General features: G+C 35.7%; 1 protein-coding gene across 1 annotated transcript in view; it reads right to left on the bottom strand.

Moving 5' to 3' along the window:
* The window catches only part of TMEFF2 (transmembrane protein with EGF like and two follistatin like domains 2), a 269,416-nt gene that overhangs the window by 7,074 nt on the left and 238,865 nt on the right, over nucleotides 1–23,477 (bottom strand). The gene's annotated exons all lie outside the window — the stretch shown is intronic.

Raw genomic sequence — 23,477 nt, 5'->3', positions numbered from 1 at the left:
AGAACATACTGAATGCTATCAGGGTATTGTAATGCATAATATTTGGCCTATGTTAAGAATGTTATATAAAATTTAAACTTATGATAAAGAAAAAAACGTGTTTAAAATGAACCCTTCCTCTGTCATTACAAGTTTTATTGGTTTTCTCATGTTTTTATAGAAATACTAAAATATTTTTCTGACTTTTGTTAATCTAAATACTTTTTTAAGGCCCTGGCCAGTTGGCTCAGTGGTAGAGCGTCGGCCTGGCGTGTGGGGGACCTGGGTTCAATTCCGGCCAGGGCACATAGGAGAAGCACCCATTTGCTTCTCCACCCCCCCTCCTTCCTCTCTGTCTCTCTCTTCCCCTCCCACAGCCAAGGCTCCATTGGAGCAAAGATGGCCCGGGCGCTGGGGATGGCTCCTTGGCCTCTGCCCCAGGCTCTAGAGAGGCTCTGGTCGCGGCAAAGCGACGCCCCGGAGGGGCAGAGCATCGCCCCCTGGTGGGCAGAGCGGGTCGCCCCTGGTGGGCGTGCCGGGTGGATCCCGGTCGGGCGCATGCGGGAGTCTGTCTGACTATCTCTCCCGGTTTCCAGCTTCAGAAAAATACAAAAAAAGAAAAATAAATAAATACTTTTTTAAGATTTTTATTTATTCATTTTAGAGAGGAGAGAGAGAGAAAGAGAGAGAGAGAGAGAAAGGGGGGAGAAGCTGGAAGCATCAACTCCCATATGTTTCTTGACCAGGCATCAGGGTTTTGAACCAGTGGCCTCAGCATCCCAGGTTGACAGTTTATCCACTGTGCCACAACAAGTCAGGTGTTAGTTAACTACTTTTGCTTAATATTTGTAATGTCATCTCTAAGCAGTCTTCTTTTTGTTTTTTTAAATTATTATTTTAGCGAGAGAGAGAGAAAGAGAAAAAGACAGGGACAGACAAGAAGGGAGAGAGAGGAGAAGAATCAATTCTTCGTTGCCTTGACTGGGGGGCTCCAGCCAACTCAGTGACCCCTTGTTCAAGGCAGTGACCTTATGCTCAAGCCAGTGACCTTGGGCTTTAAGCCAGTGATTTTTGGACTCAAGCCAGCGCCCTGGGGTCATGTCTATAATCCTAAACTCAAGCCGGTGACCCCATGATCAAGCTGGTGAGCCCGTGCTCAAGCTCGTGAGCCTGCGCTCAAGCTGATGATCTTGGGGTTTTGAACCTGGGTCTTCAGCATCCCAGGTCAATGCTCTATTCACTGTGCCTTCACCTAATCAGGCAGTTTTCCTTTTCTTTATATGTTCATTTTATAATATAAAGTTTTGCCTATTTTGAGTCTTTTCTATAATCTAGGACAGTGGTTCTCAACTGGTGCGCCAGAGCACACTGGTGCTCCCTAGAAGATTTCCAGGCGCGCCCTATAGTATTCCAGATAAATATGTGCCTGTTGGGGACCAAATAACCAACAGGGTTTTTGGAACTTTGATTTTTGGGAGACAGAGGTATGGGGAATTGGCTGTAAGCTGACAGTCTGCCCAACCCCCACCTCACTTGCCTGATTAGGTTGCAAAAGGCTGTTAAGCTGTGGTGCTGGATTGTTCACACTACCCCCCATGTTCCCTGGGAAGACTGGGGGCAAGTTTCTTCTATCCTTTGTTTGGTGTAAAGTTAGGATGATATGTATGGTAGGGGTTTTCTGCACTTGATAAAATCCTTGGGTTGCCTTGGAAACATGATCAAAGATCTCATTGATTTGCTAATGGCCCACTTTGCCCTATAAATAAAGCAAGGTGCAGTTTTGGGGCACGCTTTGTTCTTGCCAGCAGCAATTACAGGGTCCTCCCAACCACATATTTTCTTAATTCCATGTATTTTTTAAATTCCGCACCGTTCCCACTAGGGACCTGAAATTACTAGCTGCACTGATTTGCAACACATGCTCAGATATAAAAATAAATATAGTTACTCTGTTATATCATTTCATTACAGAATACCACTCTTTTTGTTAACACATCATTATTATATTTATTATTAACACATCATTATATTATTTTTAGATAAATACACCCAAATAAAATGGATAGATTTCTCAAAAAGAAGCATGATATTGAAGAATTCTGGAAGTGAGCAAAAGTTAAGTTTAAATAAAATAGGACTTGAAGGCTGATAGGCAGAATTTAATTTATAGCATTTCCATCACTTAACACTGAACAATTCGATTGGATTAGAAATCCATTCATGGAAGCTTCAAGTGGTTTTGGCTTAACATTAACAGAAGAACTGGCAGCTATATCCACTGATTGTGAGTTGATGATTAAACATAAGGAATTGTCTCTTGAAGCCTTTTGGATTTCTATAAAAGAAGAATATGTGGCAATATCTAAAAAAGCTTTGAACATTTTACTACAATTTTCAACATCCTATTTATGTGAATTAGGATTTTCTATCCTCAACACAATTAAGAGTAAAAAGAGAGAAAATTTTCAATGTATTGACGAGGAAATGAGAGTTTACCTTTCAAATATATGCCCAAACATTGAAGAAATTGCTTGGACACATCAGGTTCATGTTTCTCATAAACACAAGAATAAAAAACACATTCGCACCAGGTTCTGCAGAATTTACTAAATCTTACTAAGAATGTATCTCTATATATGAAAATATAACTTTTTTGTAGTTTTTAAATTTTTAACCTTTTTTTACAAATTCTAAAAAGCATAACTCAAAAAATGTAACATAAAAATGTTTTTTAATGTCAGAATAAATTTAATTTTGTCATATTTATTTTGTTTAATTACCATAAAAGCATGCTTGGACTTTATATTTTTTCTTTAATATTTGACTTAATTATTATAACATATTTCTCAGAAATTTGTATATAGTGCACCCACAATTATTTGTAGAATTTTAAATGCACCCTGACTTCAAAAAATTTGAGCACCACTGATCTAGGACCTGATGTATGTTGAAATTCTAGCCCCAAAACATGAGCAATATAACTTTCTTGATGTTAATCTAAAGGTATCCTTCAACAGCCCAGTGATTGGTCAGCAGTAATAGAAGATTTACAAATGTATTATTTATGTTTAAACAGGGCTATAAAATATCTATACATTTTAAGATCTAGATGTCATCTGCAGAACATTGAAGTTTAAAATAAATTGTCAACCCTTTGAGTAGTGCAAACTTTCATGTACGTCCTTGTGCCTCCTGACCATCCAGAATATGATCAATTTATTTAAAAAATGTGTAAGGCAACATTTAAAAAAAGGCAAATGTATGTTCCTTTTGTTTCCATAAATTGGTTATCAAACAATTTAAACATGATTTAAATTAATAAAATTGTAACTAGAACTAATTTGAAAAATAATTCACACCCGGGGGTATGCAAGCATGAATGAAACTCACAACTCAAAGGGTTAAATATGTGAAGTGCTTTGTTGGGTAAATATATTTGTGTACATTGATATGATGGGTAATATTTCAAATTACATATCCAAATTAATAGAGGATTTCCAATAAGTATGCTGGAGAGACTGGAGATGGCATTTAAATTATTTATTTTAATATTTCTACTATGGTTATTGCCATTAAACTAATGAGACACTTCCAAGTAAAGACTAAACATATACAAAATTTTCTCTTTTGGTTTCTCCCATTCTTCTAATCTAGCTTAAAATTTGGGTCATGGTGCTTGGGGCGACAAACTGCATCTACAGAAAACAAACATAAAAAATGAAATGGAGTAGTGTTGAGTGAAATATCCAATATGAGGATGCTTGACCAAAATGGAAGTAGGGCAACCATGGTATGTAGATTCACCTTGAAATACCTTCTGGTCATTCATGAAACTAAGAGAAGGCTGGGCTCATTCTGTGCCACAATCAGGGGGCTATAAGATAGAGTACTCAAACCACACACCTACTATTTCAATGTGACTTTAGCAGTGGAAGTTGCTGGCCCCACTACTGAGGTAAAGAAACAGCACTTATTTTCACTCTTCATTCTTAGACCTTTTCCCCATAACAAACTATTAAAAACTTCTTTTTAGTGTCTGTTAGCAACCTGTGAGTGTTTCTGCACACCTGCATGTGGAAGAATTTTCTGTAACTTCCCTATGTTTCAGTTATATATTGTGATTTTAGTCACAGTATTTTTTTTTATTAGGGCTATTTTTCTTTCTGTCAGTTGCAAAAGAAGATGAAGAATTTTCTTAACTCAAAATCCTTTTTTAAGCTATTTTATTTTTTACTTAGTCCCTCACTCCATAATGTTTGTTTCTGAATTTGTACCATATTCATGATTATAAATTGAAGACCAAGGGCAAAATAAGAGCTTGTTTGCATAAACCTGGTGCCTTAGTATGGTAAAGCTGGATAATTTTACAAAGTTCATTACCCAGACAGGACGATACCTGGAATGGGAACCGTTTCCATCATAAAATATGCTAATTAGTTTATACCATTCATTATGAGCTTGCATTGCTCTATTTGTAGGATTCTGTCAAAGAAGACAGTAGAGAGATTGAAAATAAATGAGTAGAAGAAATGATCCCTGGGCAATAAAATGAGGAATCATCAATATATGTCAACACATTTATAGTCAATCCAACCAAGTGTATTAAAAACCTGAATATATAACAACTTCTGGTGATGCAACTGATATTTTAGAAATAAAATGTAAGTATATTAAGAAAACTAGAGACACACAAATCTAATATTCCAACTGAATATGTGTATGGCCCATAGTATTTGTAATCCTGATGTTTATGCAGAAGTAGTCAAACAATAATAAAGCATTTAAAGATTTAAAATTATATAAGCGATATTTTGGAAGTCTGTATGGTATGTTTCCTCCAGTGGCTGATGATTTAGACATCAATTTCTCTGTCCTCCATTGAAAAATAATTTAATGTAAGGTTAGTGCTCTTTCTTCTAAAAAAGATATTGATAATGGTAGAAACTCGTCTTGTCTTTGTCTAAAATCCTTTGACTTGTTTTCTGTTTAAATATTTATAAATGGTTTGTTCTAAAAATATATATATATCCTGACCCTTTTAAGAAACAATTTCTGGTATAATCTAAGTTACTTCCCCAGAGCAAATGCCTACTGTTAGTCAACACCAGGCAAGGATTACAGAAGCTGGGCGCTCATAGCTATACATATTGTTTCTGTCCTGACAATTACAGAAAAAGAGACAGGAGGAGCCAGAGACAGAGGGAATGGCAAGTACCATTACCATGGCCTTACCTTTCTCATGTCAAGTAAGGTAAGTGGGCAGTAGGAGGCAGAGCCAGGCACAACATTTTAGAGACTAAATCAATACAGCCGAAAGCAAGTTGTGCATGCAGGTATGTGTATTTAATATTATCCTTGCTTCACCCCACCCCCACCCCCAAATTGGAAATAAGATGCTATTTAGATAATTCATCAAAACAACAATTGTAGATTACAATAGAACTATGACTGTAAAATTCGACTAAACCTACTCATATGTCTGAAAGACAGCACATTTTCTTTCAGACAAGGGTTACAGCTAGGCAAAAGAAGCTTCTGAAAGTTGAGTCAAATGATAAATTCAAGCATTCTCTGGGTGCTCTGTGAAGCCAGCTTGAACTAGTAACCCAGAGTGTCAGTTGCAGAGATGGATGAATTAGACTATCAGTGTCTGATGCTATTAAAGCATTTCTTTTGTTCTCATGCTCTGTTCCCTAAACCGTTTTAAAATAATTTGACTTCTATATAGCCTACAGATTGGGAATGGCTCTGGCAGTACCATATGAATCTCTTATCAGTTTGACAGTTATATATTTTGTTTGAGTAAATCAATTGGTCCTGAATTTCTGTGTATTTTTTTGAACACAAGTCAGCCCAATCAGTTCTGAAGTTTTGTAAAATCAAATTCCTGCACTTACAGGCTAGAGGACTGGACCCAATCAGTGGTGCATAGCAGTCAGGGAGGTCTTTTGAGGACTGGTTAGATGATATTTCTCTGGATATACCCCTACTTTGCTTTATTCCAGCCTTTCTTTTGATTAGCATATACAAATCTTTTAGGCCATCGATTCTGCAGCAGGAACCTGATTCTGTGTAAGAATTTCTGAGTAAATTGGAAAGATCCTAAACTAGAGGTTATATTAAGAATATAATGGATGGGCCCTGGCCGGTTGGCTCAGTGGTAGAGCGTCGGCCTGGCGTGCAGGAGTTCCGGGTTCGATTCCCGGCCAGGGCACACAGGAGAAGTGCCCATCTGCTTCTCTACCACTCCCCCTCTCCTTCCTCTCTGTCTCTCTCTTCCCCTCCAGCAGCCAAGGCTCCATTGGAGCAAAGTTGGCCCAGGCGCTAAGGATGGCTCTATGGCCTCTGCCTCATGTGCTAGAGTGGCTCTGGTTGCAGCATAGCAACGCCCCAGATGGGCAGAGCATCGCCCCCTGGTGGGCATGCTGGGTGGATCCCGGTTGGGCGCACGCAGGAGTCTGACTGCCTTCCCATTTCCAACTTCAGAAAAATACAAAACAAACAAACAAACAAACAAAAAGAATATAATGGATGTTTTCATGAAGCAGATTTCTTCTGAATATTTTTAAGCAATGAGAGGTGTTTAATAAAAGAATGAGTTGTATAGTGAAGAATTGAGTTCTGGTCGAGTTGAAAGAAGCTGTGTGTGTTGCTATTTCTCAAGGATGTTATAGAGTGCTAACGGGTGGTAGATTAGATTATTTCATACCTCTAGGTTCTTTGAAATCTAAGAGTAATATTTATTTCTAATACTAATACTTATAGTAAATTCCTAATAAATCTTTACTCATATTTATGTAAAATATTATAATTATATATTTTATATTGTGTGAAAAAGAAGTAGAGAAATTAGAATATTATTTAGGCATAATAAACAAAGGAAATCACTTCGTCTTAATTATGAAAACATTTCACTTTTTCAAAATGGTGTAAAATATCTTAAGTACTGACTATGTCTATAATTTAGATATTCTTGCAGAAAGTGATCTTCATTGTGTAGTGTCTTCCACATAGAGAATAATATGTTTGTGAATCTAAATTTAATTTTTCACATAATGCTTTAACATTGCAAATTAAACATGAAAATAGCCCCTGATGGGGTAGCTCAGTTGGATAGAGAGTTGTTCAAATACCCCAAGGTTGTGGGTTTGATCTCTGTCAGGGCACATATAAGAATCAACAAATAAATACATCAATAAGTGGAAAAACAAATCAATATATATTTCCCTCCCTCTCTCTAAAAATCAATGAATATAATTTTAAAAACATGGAAATAGAAGTATTTTATATATATATATATACACATATATATATATATATATTCAAATTTAAAATTTTTAGTTTGCTAGAAAATTGTGGCACAGTTTGTGTGCCCACAGGAAAAAGATAGTTGAGAAGATAATAAATCAAATTATACTACTCATATGTATGGGCTTATCAAGATAATTTGCAATGTTAAAGCATTATGTTAAAAATTGAATTTAGATGATCCACAAACATATTATTCCCCACATGAAAGACAATACATAATGAAGATCACTTTCTGCTGCGGACCAGTGTGGCTCATAATTCTGGGTCTTGAGTGAGAACTTTGCGGAATTAAGAAAACAGACTCATTAAGAAAAAAGGATGGGATTGGGAGGCCTCTTCAATGCTGATGGCAATATCCAAGTGCCCCATAGCCCCCATTTGCTTTATTATATAGCCATATGCAAGTCAAGGAAGTCCTTGATACAAAGTTACACATCTGAGGCAAAAACAGGAACTCTCCCAAAGCATAAACAGGAATCCCCCTACCATGCATAAGCGAAATTAACCAACATCTGAACAAACAAAGAGTAAGAGGAAGGGCATGTAAATTGCTTCCAGCAATTTAAGCAAGCAAATGAAGTGGGTGCAAATACTCAGCATCATAGCCAATATGGAGGTGGGGGGGAGAACTTAACCTTTTGCTAAGCCTCGAATCTACAAAGGCTTTTTGCCATTTACGGTCCACAACAACTTTCTGTAAGAATGTCTGAATTATAGACATTGTCAGTACTTAAGATATTTTACACTATTTGAAAAAGTGAAATGTTTTTATAATTAAGACAGAAGTGATTTCCTTTTTTACTATGTCTGAATAGCATTCTTATTTCTCCACTTCTTTTTCCCACAATATAAAAGATAATATTTTACATAAATATGAGTAAAGATTTATTAGTAACTTACTACAAGTATTAGTATTACAAATAAATATTACTCTTAGATTTCAAAGAACCTAGAGGTCTGAAATAACCTAAACTACCACCCTGTGTAGCACTGTATAATGTCCTTGAGAAATAGCAGCACACACAGCTCCTTTTCGAAATATTTGTATACTTGCACATCTGCTGTGATGACTTGATTTTACCAGTCCTCTCTTATTGCCATATTCTCAAAGGAATTTGAAAATAATTTATTTCACCCACTAGAATAAAAAGAAAAACTTTCTTTCTATTATATTTATATTGTGCTTGAGACAAAAAAATTGTTTTGAATTTAGAAGTAAAGTCATGATTGTTCTTGTTGCTGATTTGAGTTGGTTTCAAAGAAGATATATAATTCTTATGATTTCCTTTCCTTATCTTATCAGGCATAAACATATGAGGTGGCGGTAAAACCTCATATCTAGCTTGAATGGAAATCGAAGTTTTTTAAAGACCAGAAAAGCATTCCCTTTGAACAGGTTCTGAATGTAATGCTATCTGAGTTTTTGCAAGTTAACAGTTCTGTAAGAGCCTCACCTGCCGTCATAGTTTCTTCACGGCACAGAAAAGTAGATGAGAGGGAGGCGTCTCTTCTTTTCTAAGCTTCTAGGACAGAGACTCAAATGAGAATGCAGCTAAAAGTGATAGCTCTGGTGTAAGGGACATGGAAGTATTTAAGGACATAATCAATTCTTAAGTTTTATAAAGAGCAGAGACCCAGTCATAACATTCTTAGCTATTTAATCTTTGTTAAATATTTAGAAAAATAACTTCAAAACAGAGACTAAGTCCTTCAAATTCAACATTTCTTCTGCGAGTTGAACATTATTATTATTTTTTTAGAACAGTAATTCAATTAAAACTATTTGACCCAAAACTTTGCTAATTAGGCAGTGGTGTGCATTGGTAACAGATTGGAAGCAGACAGAGAGAAATTCCTTCTTATCTCATCAATGATCAGGCAGTAATATTGATATAAAATGTGATTATCCATATCACTACTTACATATATAAATATCATTATTAGAAACAAAATTAAAATAAAGTGCAAGAAAACTAATTTTCTTGTTACTACATTTTCAAGTAAGGGCTTAATGACATTATTCAAGAAATGCTGGAATGTAAATTTTAAAAAGTGCCAGCATCTAAAATAGACACAGTAATTGGGGACTGGAGTGATTGAAATGCAACAATACTAGATGATTATTTGCTTGGGCTTTTATTATCTCAGTTTCTACTGGTAATATATTCACATAGATAAAAGCTGAGAAATCTGTGAAATGCTGGGGAAAAAATTTATATATAACATTTTAACTGATGATATCCAAATAAAAGTGTTATAATTCAAGAATTTGGAATAAAAAGACTTATACAGATTTAGTTAGAATTCTAGACTCTCAAGAAAAAAAATCCTTTTTTTTTTTGTTTATTATTAAGAGCAACATAAACAGATATTTAGTTGTTTGCTTTATCCTCTGACTTAGAAATACCCTGCCTGGCTTCAGTTGGTAGAGACCTCATAAGAGTGGTAAGAGCAGGCTACAGGGAGAAACTGTATTCTGCCTCTAATGGTTCTTTCCAAACTTCACCATTCCTTCAAGAGCCTATTAACTCTCACCAAGTGGGTAACTCCTATAGGTTTAGAGGATTTAGCTTGAGGACCTTTTAAAAACTATAGTATTTTATGGAACTTTAGATGTCTTTGACAACACTTTGTAAATATCAGGCCTTGGGAAGAGGAAGGGATCTACGGTTCATTAGCCTCTGGGGAGTCCAGAGCTGAAGTTGCCTTAAGCGTATCTGGGGCAATTTGCTTCAGCTCTTCCCACTGAGTTTTACAGCAGTCTCCCTTCTCACTTGCACACTGTTCTTAGAATACAAAATTTACTATAAATTTATAAACCTTATAGGAGGAAAAAAAATTATGAGAAGCCAATTTATGCCAAGAATATTCCCCTCTTCTTCTTTCTTTTGCCTTGAACCAAATTTATGCATTTCTGGCCAATTTATTTGCTTAGTTGCTAATCTGGGCATCCTTTCTTAGGGAGCCTTTTGGTTGACAATGTTGAAAATGACAACCGAAGTGACAGAGGGTTCAGGTTCTGTCCAATTTTGCCTTCTGGGCTATGAGAGTCAAACTATTGTTCTCTTCATAGGCTGTATATGCAGAAATGAATGAATAGTTAAGATATACTTTGTCAAGGACACATTTGTTTTCCTCTGTGACCCTGAAGTTATTAGTCAGCATAGAATGCTGGGGATTATGGCTAGAATTCTCACTGAAATTTAGCAGAAATAAAGGTTTTATTAATGTAGATAAGACAAAATAACTGGCTTTCAGTAATTTGTTATATGCATATTTCTTGAGCACCTACTACATGTGTAGTACTGTGCTATGCACGGTATGTAATATGCTATACCTATTGTCTCCCCATGATTTTGCTCATTGTTTTCTAAAAAGTGTCAAGAAAAAAGATTCTCAAGACAAGATGATAGATGTATCTACAATTACTTGAGAATCTACATGTTCTACATTGTTTTCATACTTACCATGATAAAAATTGTATTCCTTATTACAGCCCTTAAAATAGATTTATAAAAATCTCATTTTGTGTAAATGAAAAACTGAAGCTCAAATAGGTTTCATTACTTGTCTCAGAAATTTACACAATTGATAAGCAGAAGGGGGTTCAAAGCCAGAGTTTCTAGTTTAACATGTAGACCATAGAGTTAAGAAATTATGAAAATATAAGACGAGGTCTGGCTTCAATACCTTACTTATTCTTTGCCCTTTATGATTCTTGACTTTTTATCCCACCTGGATTCTACTGTTGCTTGGCAAACCAATTCTTTTCTTTTTTTCTTCCTTGTACCCTTGGAGAAATCTCTTGTCTAAGGCCAGGTCATCGTGAATTCCAACTCCTTCAATCTACTCAAGGGTTCTGTGAATTCCAACTCCTTCAATCTACTCAAGGGCTCTGTCTACCAATTTTCTCCTTTCTCTCCTGTATCTTTAACTCTCCATCACTCTTTGCACCTTGCCATCAGCATTTAAACATTCTGAGCGTGTTCCTTCCATTCACTCTTTAGCACACTACCTTCTGGTCAACACTTCAGAGAAACTTCAAGGACTAAGTTGGCCCACAACATCTTTGTTGTTAAAATGAATAATCTCCATTTAAATATTAACCATTCCAATCTCTCAGTAATTTTATAAAGCTAATCACTTCCTCTGTTTGAAGCCTTCTCTTCCTGGTCTTCCATATCATCTACCTCTTGTTTTTCCGGTTGTTCCGGAAAGACAAGATAGAGTCTATTTTGTAGGCTCCTCTTTTGCAACTGATTCTGTAAGTGTTAGTGGTTTCTTCAAGTTCTTTGTTTACACTTTAAACATTCTTCTTGAAAAAGATCATATTCACTCAATCCTTCTATTGTCATTTAATGCTTCTGATTATAAATTCTGAGTAGCCATCCTAGATTACCTTTTTATAGGTGATCATACTTTCATAAAGTCTCATATCTATCTACCAAAGTGCCCGGTGTCTCCCAGGCACCTCAAACTCATCAATTTTTTCTCCAATATTCCTCTCCTTTTTATCCCAGGCATACTCATCCACTCATTGACCCAACCAGAAATCTCAGTTTCACTTTCAAATTTTAATTGAGTAAATCAAATCTTATGATTTCTATTTCTTAAATATCTACCAAATTTTCTTATTTTCCCACATTTCTACAGCTATTCATTTAGATCGGACCATTACTATTTCTTAGCTAGTCTCCAATATTTTCCCCTTTAAATCAATTTTCCACACTAGAGCCACAGAGGTCTTTCTAGAAAAAAATGAGTGCATCATTACCTACTTTAAAAAGCCCAAAGAAATGAATTCTTTTTATTCCTTATCACTCTTCCAATGAATTAAATTTTCACATTACTTAGAAAACCATTCAGAATCTGGTCCCAGATTCTCTGTTTTCACCTCCTGTAATTTTTTTTACATCCTCCTACACTCAGGTGAACTTTCTCTCTGACCTCTGAGACTTGCCATATATGATTCTCTTTGTCTGGAATATTCATTCTTCCCCTTCCTCCCCAGTTGTCTCCCTAACTCCTACTCATCATCAGGTCTCATCACTGACATTTCTTCCTCTAAGAAGCACCTGCCAACTTAATTTGGGCTCACTGCAACTTTTACCTTAAATCACTTCTATCTCTCAGCACTTTTTGGCACAAATTTTTTTTTGTTGTTGTTTACTTATCTGTGTAACAAATTAGTTCAGAAAGTCCTCTTTAAAGGCAAGTATTGTATCTGCCTTGTTTACTTTCTACTGTTGCAGCCTCTGCACCTAACACAGAACATAGTACAGAAAAGGTGAGGGACACACAGCATTTTAAATAAAATAATGTTTCTCTAGGTTTCCCCCACTGACACAGTCACCCAGCGTGGAGAAGCTGCCAAGACAATATCCAGAGGTTACATCAGTAGAAAAAGGATTTTAACATTGTGTTGTAGGAACAGTGTTTTGTAGGGAGAGGTGGCATCAGAAAGTAACTGAGGGGAGAGTGAGAAGTGCCTTATGAAAAAGTGTCTGCTACAAGAGTATGAGACTTGCACCAACCAACCCTGTAGGGATGGCCCCAGAGAAAGAGACAAAGTTCCTTCTTTCTATAGCTGCTCATGAGGCTAATGAGAAATAAATAGATCATCTAGTTTTAAAAATAACATCCCCTCTGTTAACCAAGGAGATGTGATTACAAAAACAATGATTTATAATCACTCTTATTTCAAGATGGAAGAACATTGAAATTTATGGCCCTGGCTGGTTGGCTCAGTGGTAGAGCGTTGGCCTGGTGTGCAGGGGACCCAGGTTCGATTACCGGCCAGGGCACATAGGAGAAGCTCCCATTTGCTTCTCCACCCCCCCTCCTTCCTCTCTGTCTCTCTCTTCCCCTCCCGCAGCCAAGGCTCCATTGGAACAAAGATGGCCCGGGCGCTGGGAATGGCTCCTTGGCCTCTGCCCCAGGCGCTGGAGTGGCTCTGGTTGGCAGAGCCACGCCCCGGAGGGGCAGAGCATCGCCCCCTGGTGGGCAGAGCGTCGCCCCTGGTGGGTGTGCCGGGTGGATCCCGGTCGGGCGCATGCGGGAGTCTGCCTGTCTCTCCCCGTTTCCAGCTTCGGAAAAATACAAAAAAAAAAAATTTAGTTCATCTAGGTAGAAAAACTGATATCTGCATGTATGTCATACCTCAAAAAGTCACATTGGAATCATGTATAGCCAATTTTGAGTTAATGGATTCTAATTTGACCATTCATGTTGTGTCTATAGTATTGTCCAGAAATGAGAAAGAAATGTTGGTTGAACTCTTTTAAAACAAGGAAAATAGCTTGTATTAAAACCAAATAAAGAAAACAGAACACACCAGTATATGAATTTCAATATAGAAACTAAAACTATGAATGAATAAAGCATTTTCTTATTATCTGATTATGAATATAATCATGCATTTATTCTCATACTTAAAAATAATAGATGAGAAATACCAAAACTATAAATAAAAATATACCTGATGATATTGCAATGACTAAAGCTAATGATTGATCACCTTGGTTTTTTATAAGAGCACTCAAAAGAATTGGAGAGCATTTATAGTTTTTTAAACTAAGGAACAAAGAGATAGATAGCTTTTACTCTTCAACAGACTTTCAGGAGCAGAGTCTCAAAAGTGCTTGAGAAAAGACACTAGGAGTAATGTAAAATTCTTTATGGAAATGGCTTTAAAACTGGACTTTTCTGCTGAAAAAAATGAAGAGAAGTACATAAGCTCCATAAAATTTGTGATAAAAGCATTTCCCATAGCTAGAAATGTTATATAATATTTAAGTGGAATAATTAAGTTTAATGTTTAATTCTAAGCATTAATAAACTGCCTAGCCTTCAAATTGTTAACAGCCACAATGGGGGATATTATGAAAAGCAAGATGCCTGAACAAATGTATAGATAAAGAAATTTAGGATTTATATGTTACAGAATATTAGAGGACACTCCTGATGCTCTGATACATTCATGTAAGTTTATATACACCTGTGTGTTTTGTATAAACGTAATTTTATGATGATTTCTTACAAATGGCAAAATTTAATGAGATACAAGAGTGAGTTAGTATCCTAAAGTTATTTTTTTAAGGGCAGTGCTGCTTGTTTTAGTGAAGACTCACCTTAGGTGCTTGTCAGAAATAGATTTCTAGGGTTTTGTCCTGATCAACTGAATCACAGTCCCCAGCTGAGAAGGGACCTAAAGTACCCCAGATGCTTCTGACACTCAAGTAATTTGGATCACATAACTCCTGACCCCACCTAGTCCTGCCTCTTCATCTCTGTCACTGGCTGTCTAATGCTAGGTTTTCCTTTGCCCCAGATCCTGCTTCGCTCCCTTGGTAGCTACCTTGAGCTGCTCCATCTTCTGACCCCAGGTCTATCTCAGCTCCTGTTCTGTAAATAACGAGTTCAGCCAGCTTTTCCCTGTCCAGAAGCATGTGATCAAAGGTTTGCCAAGCGCTGCCCTTCCCAGGCCTAACTTGGATGTGAGGAGAAATCATCAGGGGTCTTCAGCTATCAAATCTTCCTTGATCTTGGTTGTCAGCTCGAACAATTCACTTCATTTTAGACCATCTTAACCCCTTTTGAGAACACAACACTTAAAGAATAGGCCATGTGTCTGTACAATGCTAATAATATCTGTGAGAGACTTCTAAATGTTGTCAAATCTCAGGTATCTTGAGACCAAATTTTGCAAACCTCCAGGCTTCTTTAATGGCTCTGTTAGATAACTAACAGAATAGCAACAAAGACTCACTGTATGAAAGTGAATGAAACATTCTTTTGGATATAGGAACAAATAACATAGCTGAGAAAAGATGCAGATTATCTTAATGATTTAGACTGGGTCAATTTTCAAGTGGGAGTAAAGGAGCATTGGTTCATTGGTGATATCCTTATAAGTTCAACTCATCTGTAGGAAAGATAAGAGAAGTGAGGAGGCAGGAAAAAAAGACAAACAGAGAGAGGGAAATAAATAGAAGCAAAACCACCATTTGTGGAGGTGTGGCAACTGGGAGAGATAATGCTACAACATATAGCAGGTGTTGACAGTATAAGAGAAGGGGAAGCAGGGGACAGACATGTCTTCAGTGTCCAGGGGCAGGAGGAACAGCTAACTGTGCTTCTAATGTGTAGGCTTTAAAGACAATGGCTATTCTTTCTAGACCAGAGTTTCCTAAAGGGATGCATTTCTACTGTAGCAAACTGTGTGGACAAAGGGGTCCTACAATCAAGTAAGTCTGGCAAAGACTATGAAACTGATGGGCTGTCTGCTGCGCTAAGAGGGCGGCTGACAAAGACTAGATTAAACTAAGTTATATATATGGATTTCTTTACCACTGGTTTTCTGAGTCCTTAGAAAGCTGACCTGTATTGTAAGATGCCAAGAAAGAACACATTAAAAATTTCCTAAACTCACTTGTCTAGGGAACCATCCTGTAATTTTTTTAGAAACATTTTGTGGAGCTATTCCACCAGACTTCCTTCTGGGAAACACTGCATTAGACCACAACATCTCCAAATTTTTCACACATAGAAAATGATAATAATTGGTTTTTAGATAAAAGGAGGAGACAACCATCTTGAAGGCTCTGATTATCCAAACCAACTGAAGGTTAAGGTGGATCACTGAGCTAACACATTTGTTACTTTTACAGGGTATACAAGAAAGCTTTAAACTAGATTTTCTTTCTTTCTTTCTTTTTTTCTTTCTTTCTTTCTTTTCTCATTTCTTTCTCTCTCACTTCTTCCTTTTTTTAGAGAGAGAGAAAGACAGAGAGGAAGGGAGAGAGCTAAGAAGCATCAATTCACAGGTACAGCACCTTACTTGTTCATTGATTGCTTTCTCATATGTGCCTTGGCTCCAGTGAGCCAGTGACCCCTTGCTCAAACTATTGACCTTGGGCTTCAAGCCAGTGACCTTTGAGCTCAAGCCAGAGACCATGGGATCATGTATATGACCCCACACTCAAGCCAGCGACCGACCCCGTGTTCAAGCCAGGTAAGCCTGTACTCAAGCCAGTGACCATGGGGTTTCGAACCTGGGTCCTCTGTGTCATAGGCCAATATTCTATCCATTGTGCCAACACCTGGTCAAGCTAGACTCTACTTTCTATTAAGGTAGAGAGAGTGTATTATTTACTGTAATATTTACAGGGTGTAGAACAGGAACTAACACAGAGTGGGTGTTTGATAAGTAGCATGAATAAATATTATAGGCTTAAGCAATATATTTGGCATCCACCTGTACCTTGGTATGGTGGCCTGTTAGTTGTTTGCATCAAAAAGCTATCTGTCCTTTAGTGTTATGCCCTTAGAGGCACAGACAATCCTTAGTTATGTGGCAAGGTAAGGTACAATATGGCAGAGAACCTCAGTCTGCTCAATAGAATATATACATTCAGTGTGGCAGGACTAGATGCACAAGTAAAAATTATTTACTATGCACTTCAGAGTTCTTCCATGAAAGGGAAAGGCTGGAGAGTAAAAATGTGTGGCTAACCATAAAAGACATTTATAAATGACAAGAAAGACATTTATAAATGACATGAAACTGTAAGTATAGGCAACTGATGGGTTGATAGCTTTGTGCCTTTCTTATATACGATGTCATGGCCCACAAAGGCAGTTAGAGAATTTATAGTGTAGATTTGGATTTACTTACAAATTTGAAGTACTGCCATATGTTAGTACCGGACCAAATTAATGTAAATGATTCTCGTTGAAAGGGTTAGAAGGTATACCATCTCTTCTAATATTCAATAATATTTTAAGGGTCAAAGGTAGTTAATTGTGCTATGAGTCTTTCATAAGGTTGGACTGACATATCAAATTAGCATTCTATATAAAATTAATAATAAAAAAGTCATAGAGTCAACTTTAAGACAGAAGTTTATAGTTTTTACTACAAAATTATTTCTGAAAGCAGCCTAACCCCTGAATAGTTTAATGGCATGGAAATGTTATTCTGCTTTGATATTATTTCTCAGTTGTATTTTGGTATGTGTCTGTAAATAAGTATCTTTGTGTTTAAACAATATAAGACTCTTACTGATGGTGGTATTACTTCTTAAAATAAAATCTTTAATTATGTGATAATTCATTACAGAATCCATGTGGTCTCTCCATTTCACCTGTTATTACAGAGACATGATAATACCAATAAACAAGTCTTTTTCAGACTCAGTATTATGCTTTTTAAAAAAATAAATGTCTGTAAAACTTTATTCCTAAGTGATTATTTGGAAAATAATAACCTAATATTTTTATTAGTTATGGTATTGGGTATGAATAGTGTTCTCCCAAACCACAGAATGTAGCTTTATTTAAAAATGTGTAATTAGTTTGATGTAGCTCCATTTGTTTATTTTTCTTTTGTTTTTCTTGCTTGAAGAGATATATCAAAAACAAACAAACAAACAAAAACATCGCTATAAGCAATGTCCAAGATTTTACAGGCTATGTTTTCTTCTAGGATTTTTATGATTTTGAATCTCACATTTAAGTCTTTAATCCACTTTGAGTTTTTTCTTGTGTACTGTGAAAAAATTGGTCTTGTTTTATTTTTTGGGTTTTTTTTCCATGTATCTGTCCAATATTGACAATACCGTTTATTGAATAGACTATCTTTACCCCATTGTATGTTTTTGCCTCTTTTGCCAAATATTTATTAATTGACTCTAAAGGCATGTGGGCTCTCTATATAATATATTGTATACAATACAGTGTACAGTTGTAGAACTTTGCACCTGAAACCTGTATAATTTTGTTAATCAGTGTCACCCCAATAAATTCAATAAAAATAGGTAATTAGTTCAATTGACTGGTGCTCTTCTGTGTCATATGAAGACACAGAAGGGAGAGGTCATGTGAAGATGGAAGTGGAGATTGGAACTATGCTGCTATGAGTCAAGGAATACAGAAGCCACCAGAAGCTAAAGAAGGCAAGGTAGGTTTTCTCTTTAAGCTTTTGGAGGGAGTGCAGCCTTGCCAACAGCTTAGTTTTAGACTACTATTTTTGCTTTCAGAACTGTAGGACAAACAATTTCTGTTGTTTTAAGTCACCCAGTTTGTGGTGATTTGTTTTGGTAACCATACCAAACTAATACTGATACCACTTAGCAACCAAACTCTTACTTTGATGAAGTACACTTTTTAGTAGTCCATATGAAACTGATGTAAATGAGCTGAAAACTGTTTTTTAGTTAGTATATGACCTGGACCATCTTGGCTTATGTTTATTTTCCCAGCATAATTATGAATAGTGCTTCCTTTCACTTTTAAAAGTTACCTATTAGGGTGAAAAATTATATAATCACCTTAGTTTAAGCTTATGTCAAAATATCTGTGGTTCATTGCATTTGCAAAACAAAAATTATGTTTTGCAAGTGCCGATGTGTCAACAAATACTAATAACCACAGTAAAGAAGAATTTTTGAGAAGGTAGAAAAACTGTATAGAAGGGTCTACATTCATTTTTGATATAGTGATTCATCTTATAAAAAAGCAGTAATCTGACATTTATCATTTTGTCATACAACACATAATGCTGCATTTTACCTTTACTAGAAAGAAGCAAATAACCAAGAAGCAAAATGACATCAATGACCTTTTCAACAAAAAGATTCCAGGTGGCATCTGGGTTATGCTCTCCCACTTGATCTCTACCTGCATTTTCAGAATGCCTACACTGATGGTCTTAAGGAATTCTGACTCACTCAGAAAATGTGAGAGTGTATTTAACATTTTTTGTTTAAGAAGGATGTAAGTTTAAACTCAACCCCCCAAATATTCTAAATAGCTCTGGATTCACTCTTTTTTTTCTTTCTTTCCAGTTTTGAACAATTGATTTGTTTCTGGCACTCTCTTAATTTCTAGTCAGTGATAACTCTGAATGTAAAAAACTTCTCTAGAAACAGTTATGGGTGAAGTGAGGTCTTAACACTTTGTTTGCACTTGGACAGCATTTAGGGTTTGAAGTTAGTTATTAACTAAATGGTGCTTTTATGGTGTCATAGTGTTAGTTTACCTTTTAATAGATCAAACACACTCTCGGTGTATAATTTACACTTTTCAAGTACATGGTTAACCACTCAAGAAATCAATAGGGGTTATAAAACATGTAGAATTTGAATTTGGAGAAAGTCAACACTTATTTTATCCATCAAAAATAAAATAGCTGACATTTAGAATGGAGACTTATAGGAAGTCATTTATTTTGAATAGAAAAAGCATGATATGGGCAAGCCCAGAGATGGGAATGGACTATGACAGATAATTCAAACATATTTTTTATGAGGTTTTAAATTTTCAAGACCTTGGTCCTACCTATACCTAATTACTTTATCAATTTATTTGTTCACTTTAAAAATGACTAATCTCCTCCTATGTGCCAAATATTATGGATATAGGGTGTACAGTGGCGAATCAAACAAAGTTTCTCTTCTGAGGTCATACATAGTAGAGAGTGAGATAGGAAATACATAGAACCCCAAACAAACAAAATCTGATATCTAAATTAATAATGTTATAGGGAAAAGTGGAATATTCAGATATAGAAGAGTCATGTGGGAAACCCATTTTAGAGAGGTGACAGAAGGTTATTGAGGAAGGAAGGATGAGAATGAGCTGGCCAGGCAAAGAGCTCCAAAGAGTCCCTTTTGTATGAACAACACAGCTGGCAACATAATCTCATGAGGAAACAGATGTTCCAGAAGCCATCTTTGTGACTAGAACAGAAAGTGCCAGGGGCAGTAGAGACAGGGGCAAAATGAATTAGAGAAGGATTTCCAAAGGTTTGAGATCCTTTTTATGAAGAAATTTATTTATAAACGCCATGTTAAGGAGTATCAATTTAATTTAAAGTGCAATGGGAAACCATTTGGATAGTTTCTCCAATAAATCTGACTGGCATGAAAAAGTGGACCACTGAGAGGAAACAAGGGAAGCAGGGAGAATATATAGGTGATCACTGTAGTCGTGTGGGCAAAAGACAGTGTCTGAGTCTTGGATTTAAGTAATGGCAATGAAGGGAGAAAAAAATGCTTTGAGAGGTGGACTGAATATGACCTGTTTATATATTGCACAATAGGAAGAAAAATGAGATGACTAAGTTTTTGGCTTGACCAACTGGGTAGTGCCATTCTGTATAATGGAGAAAACTGAGGAGAAAAAAGTTAAGCTCTAATTTACAAATATGACATTCCAAATATATGCTAAGTTTTGAGATGATAACAAAAATTCTGTGTTTATGTCTGGCCATGTCTACACTAGATTGATGCTAACTGGAAAAAATTCATGGTTTAGTAGAAAAATTAATAGGGGGTAAAATATCTATTAATAATGTTGAGCAACTTTATTATTATTAAATTGATATCTTCAGCTACATGATATCTAAATTAGGAGGAAAGGCACTTATAATGGTCTATAAAAGGTTTAGAGGTGTAAATATAGAGAAAAGATAAGAATATCATGCAATGAAAGAAAAAAATTAAACCCTGAAGAATCATCAGTGAGGAATGCTTTTAAGCAAAGAATTTTTCTCCTTTTGAAATATATTATCACAAGAAAATAAGAGTTATTTAAAGATAAGAAGTTTGTACATTTTCTCTTTTCAATTTCCATTATATAACAGAGGCTCTATTTTGGCCAGAAGATTATTAAATGACATTATTATTTTACTTCTTTAATGTTTTACATTTTCAAAGTTTTTTGTAGCTATTATTTTATTTGAGACTATATAACTCCTAAACATTAGATAAGTTTAAGGATATGAGTGTGTATGTGTGTGGCGAGGGGGGAATTTCCTTGATATATTAGGAGGTGAAGACCAGAAATACTCAATTATTACTTATTGTCACACAGTAGGTTAAAGGCAGAGAGCTAGCTCTGGAAGCCATGTGTCCTAATTTTTTAAAAAAACAAAACTTATTTTGAGAATGATTAGCTCTATAGAAAAACTACAAAGGTAGTACAGAGAACTCTCATAAACCCACATCTACCTTTTCTGTTTGTTCGTTTTTAATATGGTGTTTTCTTCACAATTTTTCAATGGCAAAGAATTGTTTAGCTGTTGTACATATAGAGATACAGGAAAAATGAAAGAGGCAGCCATCTGGATAATTCCAGGCCAGAAAACAATTTTGTCTGAAAGATATAGATAATTGAGACAGAAGTGCTTTTTTGCCTGGAGAGATCCCTATGATTGCCTTCTTCCTCCACTTGTACTTGTAGGTACAGTTATAACCATAGGTGTTTCACTTACTAATAGGAAACAGTGTATCATTCAATGTGAAGAATGAGTTTTTGGAGAGGGCTAAATTGCTTAGTTCTTAACATTTTTTTTTCTTAAAAATAAAACATATTGGGTTTCTTTTTTCATGATATAAGCAATTCACATTAATTTAAAAATAGTAAAAAACAGAAAGTAAGAGGATAGAAAGTCTTCACTGTCTACAACTGAAAGGAAATCACTTTCACTGTTTAGTTAATTTACTTCCAGTTTTTTTACTACTGTATTTTTTCGGTTTGTTTAGATTGGACTATGCACAGGGCATTTTTTAAAGCTTCATATCAGCATGTCTAAAAGATGATCTCAAATTGCAAGACAGGTAAATTGTTTAGTATTTTATAATATGAGAAAGCAATTTAATCATTTTGGAGTGAATGTATAGCCATTGGTAGTCCATTATCTTAACGTTGGTTGGGCCAGTGGTTGATGGTGCAGGGACAAGAATTTAAGACATAGCCAATGGGAGAAAAAAATGGTATAAATTTTTAAACATTAATATAGTATTATATATAAAGAGCATCAAAAGCAGACAAAGACTTGTGTTATAAATAAGCCAATTGCAACAAACTTTATAAAAAGAAAAAAGAAATAACTCAAATTTTTAGCAATAGGATAATATTAAGTGAATTATAGTATAACTAAGTGACAAAATATCATTTAACTGGAGCAAAATTATGAAGAATATTAATGGCATAGAAAAATAAGTAGACTCCTATAATATATAATGTGTGGAAATAAAAAAAACCTAGAATGAAATTCACTAAAATTGTGACAGTGACAATGATTATCTCTGTATAATAAAAATAACTTTCTATAATAAGCATTCTTTAGTTTTCACAGAAAGCATATATCCTGATTGAAAAACAGAGGTCAACATGTGATTCTTTCCTTTCAGGGAGTTTTTGAATATCCTAAAAAGGAATAATAGGTCTTTGAATTTAAGATTTTATTCTCACTTGATCAGTTTAGGCTGGGTACATTTAAAGCTTTTTATTAATTCTTTATCCTTCTCTCTCCAACTTTTTATTAATTCTTAACACCCCTTCCTAGTAAAAAATGCAAAATATTACTTTCCTCAACTTATTAAAATTCTAATACTTACCATCATATTCACGTCCTCATACAGTTTGTAGGAAAGAGATTCTCCAGTTTCCAAAATTGACAGTCTATTTCCATGCCCTAGGTGTTCCATAATCTTTTCTGTCCTAGCTGGCACTACCAGAGGGATAGGCTGTTTTTTGATGGTCAAGACCTTCATATTTTTATTGTTTTATGGCCTTGGACCACTGGAAGAACTTTCTAGCATGTCCTGGCTGTGGCTATAGGTGACAAAACTGTTCTTTCAGTGCCCAGCAGGCTTAGACTCATATAATATAGGGATCTTCGTCTGGGACTTGGGAAAATGAGTCTCCTATACGAATTAAAGAAGTTCAGTTTATACAGAGAAGATGAAGTATGCCCAGCAGAGGAACAGCTTTGCAGAGTCTCAAAATTCCATTTGTCTTTCTGCTAAACAAAGTCAGACCCGTAGCCCTTTATCATTTTTTCAAGCTAGGTCATTCCAAAGATACTAGGAGCCAAATACGAGCATGCAGTGCTTCAGGCGCATCATTTCTCTCTTACTCTCTAAGTATCTCTCAGTGTTCTCCGAAGGATATTGAACATAAGGCATGTTTGCTGTTATTCTCAAAACTGATAGATGAGTCAAATAGTTTTCATAATCAACAGTGAATTTTTCCTAACACTGAAAACAATCTCAATTCTCCCACCAATGAGTAGTTGTGTGAAACTGAGTTCAAAATCCTGTACCTACAAGTTGTGGGATTTAAAATCAGTATATACCCCTCTGAGCATCAGTCTTCTCATCTGTAAAATGGGGGTAATA

The sequence above is a fragment of the Saccopteryx bilineata genome, chromosome 5 (genome assembly GCF_036850765.1).
Source record: "Saccopteryx bilineata isolate mSacBil1 chromosome 5, mSacBil1_pri_phased_curated, whole genome shotgun sequence".
Classification (NCBI taxonomy): Eukaryota; Metazoa; Chordata; class Mammalia; order Chiroptera; family Emballonuridae; genus Saccopteryx; species Saccopteryx bilineata.
The sequence above is the reverse complement of the archived record's forward strand: the minus strand, read 5'-3'. Positions and strand labels throughout refer to the sequence as shown.